This window comes from Toxorhynchites rutilus, chromosome 2 (genome assembly GCF_029784135.1).
Source record: "Toxorhynchites rutilus septentrionalis strain SRP chromosome 2, ASM2978413v1, whole genome shotgun sequence".
NCBI lineage: Eukaryota > Metazoa > Arthropoda > Insecta > Diptera > Culicidae > Toxorhynchites > Toxorhynchites rutilus.
The window spans coordinates 169,676,616-169,687,983 of record NC_073745.1 but is presented as its reverse complement, the minus strand read 5'-3'; the positions used below and the strand labels follow the sequence as shown (position 1 = coordinate 169,687,983).

Below are 11,368 nucleotides of genomic sequence, written 5' to 3'. Positions count from 1 at the left end.
GCGTTTCTGGTGCTGGTTTTTTTTCTGTACGTTATGTGCTGGGAGGAGTGCAAATGAGATGTAATGGAGAAAAATAGCTTCATCAGCGTCTAGATGGGGCGCGGAGGAAGTGGAGGGATGTTGCATGATTCAGTTTACGTTGAAGAGTTTTGGAACATGAAAAAAAAATTACGAAGGCCTGAAGGATATAAGTGTTAGTGAGATCTACGAAGAAAAAAATGAAAACCTGCAACCACTAGCAACAGTTGTAGAGGGAGACAGAAAATACATTTTTCAGTGGAGAGGAATTCAATGGGTTGAAGCAGGACAACAGTTGGTTTGATATCGATGTAAATCAGTGACACAACGGCAAACTGTAAGTAATAGTAGGGGAAGGGAGGGTAAGCCCGCCACTGAGGATAAGACCGGCACCCCCTGAGTTTTACTAGAAAACTCTGATTAACTACGCTTTTGAATACTCTACATGTTAGTATTCATTATTTTAGACGTTTTCAATCACATCGAACCCACCGTGATCCGTCAATTGTCAAAATATAAATCAAAACAAACGCGAGTGCCGATGATATGTAGCCGAATGTAATTTTCCGTCAGTGAAGTTTAAGCTTTTATTGTTGAACGTGGTTTCAAATTCTTCTCCGTTGCTCTACAGTTTGTCCCCTGGATAACAAGCAATCACTGGGATTCGAGTTGAGGTAAGTTGAAGCAATAAGTTATAGAAAGTCTTCTTGAATAATGTGTACTGTCGGGGTAAGCCCGTCTCCCTTTCAGTGGGGGATCCCGGCATGGTTTGCGTTTAGTTGAAGGTTTCTAAGACATATTTTCCATCAATTTCAGATGCCTCGTAGCTACCAAAGGAAAACGAATCTAGGAAGTTGGTCCCAGGAGAACCTCACCCTTACAAAAGAGGCTATTGTTAGTGGAGTTTCTATCAAACGTGCTTCCACGACTTTGGAACTACTGATGTAAATTTAAGTTTGGATTTAAGCTGTTCGATAAAATTAAATGAACTTCATCATTGAACGAAAAATAATAGCTGTATGGTCTTAACGAAAATAATAAACTAATTACAACCAAACATAATTTAATTAGTTTTATTGCCATCATAATCACAAAAACCTGAAAAAATTCACCTACAGTCATGAACTCATTCTTCTCTGTGATTTCAAGTCGAATCCTAGTGTGATTAAAAGCGTCGTATGACGGATATTGATTCAAGTAAGAAGAAAAACTGACCACCGGTAAGTGTTCAATGTGGTCCTAGATTCCATTAAACTTGTAATTGAATTGTGGTGTGGATGGTGATTCCCCTACCGTTCCTTTATTCAAATGAAATGATTTACTGTTGGGCGAACGGTAAGATTTGAGAAAAAATGGGTGGGTTATATCTATGATATAACCGCAAGATTTGCGTGGGACTACCTTAGCTTAGCAATCATTTGTTTGTATTGATTAAATTGTTGATTGAATGAAACAATTTTCGAATTCAATTGAATTCAATATATTTGCTTTGTGAGTAAAGAGATTGAACAAATGCCATGTTTCATGCATTGTGATAGATTATATTCTTCATTACAAGTAAATTTAATGACAGTCCTTTTACGTTTGGTGTATATTTAGATAAAATATGTGAACGGAAGAATTATCAAACGATTATTTTATTTTTCATTTCCCTCTGAAGTTTGCATCTCTCAAGTGTACGTACTTCTCGAACCGCGAATTTGCTTGATTTGATGAACTTCAGGCACTCAGTTTCGATTTTGACATGTACGTCAAACGCATATCAACATTTTGCCTAATCATCAAATGGTATACGTAGAAATTCAGTGGGCAGAAGATATGAAGGCATATTCTTCAATACAATCTTGAATAACCGAGCCAAAGCGTTGTGTTCGTATCCGCTTTTGTAATCTGTGTTAGGAAAACACTTTCCGGAGTGCATAAAAACATACGGGTGCAGAAGTACCCCCGCCTTGCATGAATCAACAATATTTTAGTCTGCACAAAGACAAGCGAGTACAAAACTACTCGCAGTTTGCATTTATTTGCAAAGTCCATTTCCCCAGACACCTTGGTTTGGAAATCTGTGTTGGGAAAACACATTTCAGTCGGAACAAAAATACCCCCGACTTGCATGTATTAGCAATGTCAATTTCCCTACGCTCCATGGATTTGAAGTCTGTGTTAGGGAAACACATTTCAGTCGGATCAAAAATACCCCCGACTTTCATGTATTTGCAATGCCGATTTCTCCAACACTGCTTGGTCTGTGCTAGGGAACACATTTCGGTGAGAACAAAAGTCCCCTTACTTCCATGTGTTTGCAATGCCGATTTTCCCAAGGCTGCTTGATTATGATGGTTGTGTATATATTTAGTTTACAGTGGACTTGGTTTTCAACCCATTTCACTAACAGACGCGTTTCTTTTTGACGTAGGACTACGTCTAACCGGAAGATATAGGGGGTGAAATGGAAATCTAGGCACTGAACAAGTAGGAAAAAATGCAAGATTTGGAACACTTATAACTCGAGCATTTCTCAATAGATCGCAAAGGTTTTTGCATCAATTGATAGAAAATATATCCACGCATCTATCATAACGAATAACATTTCAGTTTTCTTGAGATAAATAATTGAATAATTTTGAAATATCAAGCATTGTCAAAATGCACTATGTGCCCATTTTTGATTGGTCCATTTTGTGCTTCTCAAATCGTACCGACCAAAACGGGCAATCAGAGCAGCAGCGAAATACAATGAAGCACGATTAAGGAAAAAAGGAAAAAGAAAAAAATGAACGAAACATTGGTCGCAGTCTCACACATGCGTAATTCTCGAGCCAGCCAGTCAGCTTAAAAATCCCCGCTCCGCTGCCGTAACGATCATTCTCATTCAAACCGTACACCACATCGGTTCGCATCACAACAAATCAACAAACCAACCCAAGCAGCCATGTCTGGACATGGTAAAGAAGGAAAAGTGAAGGGAAAGGCAAAATCCCGCTCGAACCGTGTTGATCTGGAGTTCCCCGCAAGGGTAGCTAGTCCGAGCGCGTTAGTACCAGTGCACCAGTCCACCTAGCCGGCGTTATATAGTTTCGGCCGCCGAAGTGATCGAGTTAGCGACGATAAGAAAACCCGCATTCGGAACAGAACACATTCGGTTCGGTGGACATCAAGACAACAGGCAGTTGCAGCGAGTGGCGAGTGGCGAGTGGCAAACGCAATCGCAAAACGGCATCAGGTAGCAGAAAAAAAAAGTTTGTTCTTTATACAAACTGCTTTGGTGGCAAATCCTGTACAAGGCGGCATCGAGGGCGTTCGAAATGGGTTTTTTTCAAAACCACGAGTACTAAGTTTTCTAAATTGGAACCATTCCATTAATCAAGGCGCTTTTCAGGGCCATTAAACCTTCCAAAAAAGAGTTTTGGAAATACAGTTCAATGCTTTCTAAAACATTATCCAAAATAATAATAAAACACAAATTGATTTTTTCATAATTTGTTTGTCAGGATATGATGAGTATGTGAATTTGGCAGTTGTTCTGAGCTTATTGATTTTCATCAATTCTTAAATTGCTTCTAGATTGAAAGTACAGTAATTTACACTTATCTCGACATTTAGCTAATTGGACGGACCTGTAATGTGACATATTTAGTTGGACATTTTTGTAAACATAGAGTTCGGGGTCCAAATTATGACCCCACATTGAAAGTCGACACTGTACCGCTGTCATCGCAAATGTTCAATTACAGGTTAAAATTACCTCCAATCCGATACTGAGTGGTGGTAATGCGACGTGCCATTAAATTTAATTTACTGTAAAATATGTAGCAAGCTGGATGGGAAGAAATTTTCCAACTGTGAAAGCTGTGGCGAGTGGCAAACGCAATAGCTAAACAGAAAGGTTTAACCGAACAAGATGGGAATATCGAGTGATAACAAAAACACAACACCAAAGGTTCTTTTAGAACCATCAACATATTCATAAAGAGTAAACAGTAAACTAATCCATTTTTCAGGTAGATAGGTAGGTATTCACGTAGGAGAAGAAAATAAAACAATATATTTAAAATATATATTTAACAAAAGCTGTCCTACGTCACTCCGGTTATGTCCCCGACATTACCCACCCGTCTTTTTTTTCAACCCTGATTTTTCCCCGTGCTCCCGACAGACTTTTTGTTCTGTTTCAAACCTTTTCGTGTTCTATTCGCATTTGAAATCTGTTGCTCGACCCATTACACTAAATAATCTTCACTTTACGAAACTAACAACGAATTTTCCTATAAAACATGTGATTCATTCATTTTTTTTTGAGACTTCCATTCAGCGAAGCCGTTTTATTTCATCCTGTGGCATTTTCGACATAAACGTGAAATACACAAATAACGGTATCAATCATTCACAGATATTGTCCAAAACGTCATTCAATTTTTATGCTTAGGTTATTTCGTTTTATTTCAAATCGTTTCTTTCAAATAGTTGTATATATATACATTTTTTTGTACTAAATCTTTAAATAATTCTTGCAATCCCTAATTGTTTTGCAAATAATCATTTCTTATTTTTCCAACAGCTCTCGGTTTTTTTTACATTTTAGGAACAGAGGCCAAAATTCAACAAAATTACAATACTCCACTTTTTTTTTTTTTTTTCAAACGAGTACCAATGCTAAATCCGGTGCTCGACCCATTTCACTAAATAATCGTTGTTTCATTAAATTAACAGCGAATCCAAAACATAATTTTGGTTTCCAATTGAAACGAGTTCAATTAGTGAATCCAGTGCTCGACCCATTTCACTAAATGCTCATTATTTATGTCAGCAGTGATTTCAATTATTGTTTAATTTTACGTCTTCATTTCTAACGAGTTTCAACAGTGAATCCGGTGCTCGACCCATTTCACAAATTCCCATTATTATTATTATTATATATATATATATATATATATATATATATATATATATATATATATATATATATATATATATATATATATATATATATATATATATATATATATATATATATATATATATATATATATATATATATATATATATATATATATATATATATATATATATATATATATATATATATATTTAGTTTACAGTGGACCTGGTTTTCAACCCATTTCATCAACAGACGCGTTTCTTTTTTTTTCAACCCTGATTTTTCCCCGTGCTCCCGACAGAATTTTTGTTCTGTTTCAAACCTTTTCGTGTTCTATTGTTTTGAACAATGAAATCAATTTTTCGCATTTTCCAAATGGAAATGAAATCTGTTGCTCGACCCATTACACTAAATAATCTTCACTTTACGAAACTAACAACGAATCCAAATCTAATTTCTAATTTCACAATTTCAGTCCAAACAAAAGTTCACGGTGAATCCGGTACTCGACCCATTTCGTCAATTATTATTCTTTTTTTCAATTAACAGTGAATCCGGTATTCAACCCATTTCACTAATTTCACAAATTTCACAATTTCATTCCAAACGAAATTTCACAGTGAATCCGGTACTCGACCCATTTCATCAATTTTTAATACTTTTTTTTCAATTAACAGTGAATCCGGTATTCAACCCATTTCACTATAAGACGCGTTTGTTTTTTTGACGTGGGACTACGTCTAACCGGTGAATAGGAGGGGGGGGGGTAAAATGGTAACCTAAACACAGAACATGCAGGAAAAAATGAAAGATTCCGAATACTTATAACTCGAACATTTCTGACTGGATCGGAATGATGTTTACATCAATTGATAGGGAATATTTCTACGCATCTATCCCAATTAATAATATGTTATTTTTCATTCGATATACAATTGAATAACTGTAAAATGTTAAGCGTTATCTAAATGCCCTAACTGCCTCGTTTTGATTGGCCCGATTTACGGTTTCCCGAACACAGCCATCATAATCAAGCAGCCTTGGGAAAATCGGCATTGCAAACACATGTAAGTAAGGGGACTTTTGTTCTCACCGAAATGTGTTCCCTAGCACAGACCAAGCAGTGTTGGAGAAATCGGCATTGCAAATACATGAAAGTCGGGGGTATTTTTGATCCGACTGAAATGTGTTTCCCTAACACAGACTTCAAATCCATGGAGCGTAGGGAAACTGGCATTGCTAATACATGCAAGTCGGGGGTATTTTTGTTCCGACTGAAATGTGTTTTCCCAACACAGATTTCCAAACCAAGGTGTCTGGGGAAATGGACTTTGCAAATAAATGCAAACTGCGAGTAGTTTTGTACTCGCTTGTCTTTGTGCAGACTAAAATATTGTTGATTCATGCAAGGCGGGGGTACTTCTGCACCCGTATGTTTTTATGCACTCCGGAAAGTGTTTTCCTAACACAGATTACAAAAGCGGATACGAACACAACGCTTTGGCTCGGTTATTCAAGATTGTATTGAAGAATATGCCTTCATATCTTCTGCCCACTGAATTTCTACGTATACCATTTGATGATTAGGCAAAATGTTGATATGCGTTTGACGTACATGTCAAAATCGAAACTGAGTGCCTGAAGTTCATCAAATCAAGCAAATTCGCGGTTCGAGAAGTACGTACACTTGAGAGATGCAAACTTCAGAGGGAAATGAAAAATAAAATAATCGTTTGATAATTCTTCCGTTCACATATTTTATCTAAATATACACCAAACGTAAAAGGACTTTCATTAAATTTACTTGTAATGAAGAATATAATCTATCACAATGCATGAAACATGGCATTTGTTCAATCTCTTTACTCACAAAGCAAATATATTGAATTCAATTGAATTCGAAAATTGTTTCATTCAATCAACAATTTAATCAACACAAACAAATGATTGCTAAGCTAAGGTAGTTCCACGCAAATCTTGCGGTTATATCATAGATATAACCCACCCATTTTTTCTCAAATCTTACCGTTCGCCCAACAGTAAATCATTTCATTTGAATAAAGGAACGGTAGGGGAATCACCATCCACACCACAATTCAATTACAAGTTTAATGGAATCTAGGACCACATTGAACACTTACCGGTGGTCAGTTTTTCTTCTTACTTGAATCAATATCCGTCATACGACGCTTTTAATCACACTAGGATTCGACTTGAAATCACAGAGAAGAATGAGTTCATGACTGTAGGTGAATTTTTTCAGGTTTTTGTGATTATGATGGCAATAAAACTAATTAAATTATGTTTGGTTGTAATTAGTTTATTATTTTCGTTAAGACCATACAGCCATTATTTTTCGTTCAATGATGAAGTTCATTTAATTTTATCGAACAGCTTAAATCCAAACTTAAATTTACATCAGTAGTTCAAAAGTCGTGGAAGCACGTTTGATAGAAACTCCACTAACAATAGCCTCTTTTGTAAGGGTGAGGTTCTCCTGGGACCAACTTCCTAGATTCGTTTTCCTTTGGTAGCTACGAGGCATCTGAAATTGATGGAAAATATGTCTTAGAAACCTTCAACTAAACGCAAACCATGCCGGGATCCCCCACTGAAAGGGAGACGGGCTTACCCCGACAGTACACATTATTCAAGAAGACTTTCTATAACTTATTGCTTCAACTTACCTCAACTCGAATCCCAGTGATTGCTTGTTATCCAGGGGACAAACTGTAGAGCAACGGAGAAGAATTTGAAACCACGTTCAACAATAAAAGCTTAAACTTCACTGACGGAAAATTACATTCGGCTACATATCATCGGCACTCGCGTTTGTTTTGATTTATATTTTGACAATTGACGGATCACGGTGGGTTCGATGTGATTGAAAACGTCTAAAATAATGAATACTAACATGTAGAGTATTCAAAAGCGTAGTTAATCAGAGTTTTCTAGTAAAACTCAGGGGGTGCCGGTCTTATCCTCAGTGGCGGGCTTACCCTCCCTTCCCCTACTATTACTTACAGTTTGCCGTTGTGTCACTGATTTACATCGATATCAAACCAACTGTTGTCCTGCTTCAACCCATTGAATTCCTCTCCACTGAAAAATGTATTTTCTGTCTCCCTCTACAACTGTTGCTAGTGGTTGCAGGTTTTCATTTTTTTCTTCGTAGATCTCACTAACACTTATATCCTTCAGGCCTTCGTAATTTTTTTTTCATGTTCCAAAACTCTTCAACGTAAACTGAATCATGCAACATCCCTCCACTTCCTCCGCGCCCCATCTAGACGCTGATGAAGCTATTTTTCTCCATTACATCTCATTTGCACTCCTCCCAGCACATAACGTACAGAAAAAAAACCAGCACCAGAAACGCTACGTACTTACGTTCACATAGCTCACATTTCGGATTTCTTTTTTCATTCTACCATCGTTCTTTCTCTTCTCACTCAAGTTACAAGTACATCATGTAACCGACATTTTCCTCAAAACCATTCCACTGTCACTATCTGCACGTTTTGACGCCATTTTGTTTTCGTCCGCATATCACCCAATAATATAGGCGGAGAGGAAAAAAGACGGGTGGGTAATGTCGGGGACATAACCGGAGTGACGTAGGACTATGCAAAGGGGACAGCTTTTGTTAAATATATATTTTAAATATATTGTTTTATTTTCTTCACCTACGTGAATACCTACCTATCTACCTGAAAAATGGATTAGTTTACTGTTTACTCTTTATGAATATGTTAATGGTTCTGAAAAGAACCTTTGGTGTTGTGTTTTTGTTATCACTCGATATTCCCATCTTGTTCGGCTAAACCTTCCTGTTTAGCGATTTGTTGTCACTCGCCACAGCTTTCACAGTTGGAAAATTTCTTCCCATCCAGCTTGTGACATATTTTACAGTAAATTACATTCAATGGCACGTCGCATTACCACCACTCAGTGCCGGATTGGAGGTAATTTTAACCTGTAATTGAACATTTGCGTTGACAGTGGTACAGTGTCGACTTTCAATGTGGGATCATAATTTGGATCTCTATGTTTACAAAAATGTCCAACTAAATAAGTCACATTACATGTCCGTCCAATAAGCTAAATGTCGAACTAATTGTAGATTACTGTACTTTCAATCTGGAAACAATTTAAGAATTGGTGAAAATTGAATAATCAGGAAAGTCCCCAACTATCAATAAGCTCAGAACAACTGCCAAATTCACATACTCATCAAATCCCTGCAAACAAATTATGAAAACATCAATTTGTGTTTTATTTTTATCTTGGATAATGTTTTAGAAAGCATTGAACTTTATTTCCTAAACTCTTTTTTGGAAGGTTTAATGGCCCTGAAAAGCGCCTTGTTTTATGGAATGGTTCCATCTTAGAAAACTTAGTACTCGTGGTTTTGAAAAAAACCATTTCGAACGCCCTCGATGCCGCCTTGTTCTGGATTTGCCACCAAAGCAGTTTGTATAAAGAACAAACTTTTTTCTTCTGCTACCTGATGCCGTTTTGCGATTGCGTTTGCCACTCGCCATTCGCTGCAACTGCCTGTTGTCTTGATGTCCGCCGAACCGAATGTGTTATGTTCCGAATGCAGGTTTTCTTATCGTCGCGAGCAGCTTTGCCAGCTAACTCGATCACTCCGGCGGCCGAAACTATATAACGCCGGCTAGGTGGACTGGTACACAGGTACTAACGCGCTCGACCTAGCTACCTTTTCCGGTGCAATTGGCGGATACACCTACGGGAAATTGCAGACCACCACGGTTCGAGCGAGATTTTGCCTTTCCCTTCTATTTTCCTCCTTTGTTGAGTACACGATGCCGATGCCGTACAACCACACGGGTTTACGGTTTAAAAGAAAATAAGATATTTTTTTGGGGTCCGCGTGTTTTATACTCTAGCGGTACACACTCACAGGATAGAGACCAATCGGCAGACTCAGCCAAAGGGACGGGTCCAACGAGACGAACGAATGAGCGTTAAAAGGGAGCGATGGCAAAAAAATACATTCATTACGATTTGTTCGCTCGTTGGATTCACATACAGACTAAAAAGGGTCCTTTTCAGGATCACAAAAAGTCTAAAGAGTTTATTGTTTTGTTATCACTCGATATCCCCATCTTGTTCGGCTAAACCTTCCTGTTTAGCGATTTGTTGTCACTCGCCACAGCTTTCACAGTTGGAAAATTTCTTCCCATCCAGCTTGTGACATATTTTACAGTATATTACATTCAATGACACGTCGCATTACCACTACTCAGTGTCGGATTGGAGGTAATTTTAACCTGTAATTGAACATTGTCGATGACAGTGGTACAGTGTCGACTTTTAATGTGGGATCATAATTTGGATCTCTATGTTTACAAAAATGTCCAACTAAATAAGTCACATTACATGTCCGTCCAATAAGCTAAATGTCGAACTAATTGTAGATTACTGTACTTTCAATCTGGAAACAATTTAAGAATTGGTGAAAATTGAATAATCAGGAAAGTCCCCAACTATCAATAAGCTCAGAACAACTGCCAAATTCACATACTCATCAAATCCTGGCAAACAAATTATGAAAGCATCAATTTGTGTTTTATTATTATTTTGGATAATGTTTTAGAAAGCATTGAACTTTATTTCCTAAACTCTTTTTTGGAAGGTTTAATGGCCCTGAAAAGCGCCTTGTTTTATGGAATGGTTCCAATTTAGAAAACTTAGTACTCGTGGTTTTGAAAAAAAACCATTTCGAACGCCCTCGATGCCGCCTTGTTCTGGATTTGCCACCAAAGCAGTTTGTATAAAGAACAAACTTTTTTCTTCTGCTACCTGATGCCGTTTTGCGATTGCGTTTGCCACTCGCCATTCGCTGCAACTGCCTGTTGTCTTGATGTCCGCCGAACCGAATGTGTTATGTTCCGAATGCAGGTTTTCTTATCGTCGCGAGCAGCTTTGCCAGCCAACTCGATCACTCCGGCGGCCGAAACTATATAACGCCGGCTAGGTGGACTGGTACACAGGTACTAACGCGCTCGACCTAGCTACCTTTTCCGGTGCAATTGGCGGATACACCTACGGGAAATTGCAGACCACCACGGTTCGAGCGGGATTTTGCCTTTCCCTTCACTTTTCCTCCTTTGCCATATCCAACCATGGCTGCTTGTGTTGGTTTGTTGATGTGAGGTGATGCGAAACGATGTGGTGTACGGTTCGGATGAGAATGATCGTTACGGCAGCGGAGAGGGGATTTTTAAGCTGACTGGCTGGCTCGAGAATTACGCATGTGTGAGACTGCGACCAATGTTTCCCTCATTTTTTTCTTTTTCCTTTCCAATCGTGCTTCATTCTATTTCGCTGCTGCTCTGGTTGCCCGTTTTGGTCGGTACGATTTGAGGAGCACAAAATGGACCAATCAAAAATGGGCACATAGTGTATTTGGACAATGCTTGATATTTCACAATTATTCAATTA

The 11,368-nt window shown here is 38.0% G+C and overlaps 1 long non-coding RNA gene across 1 annotated transcript; it reads right to left on the bottom strand.

Annotated features, from left to right (window-relative positions):
* Positions 1 to 7,196: 7,196 nt before the first annotated feature.
* Positions 7,197 to 7,892, bottom strand: LOC129771259 (uncharacterized). Its single transcript, XR_008742320.1, has 2 exons — positions 7,585 to 7,892; positions 7,197 to 7,442 (listed from the first exon to the last, which is right to left on the bottom strand). It is a non-coding gene; the product is annotated as an uncharacterized LOC129771259 (long non-coding RNA).
* Between the last annotated feature and the right edge of the window lie 3,476 nt (positions 7,893 to 11,368).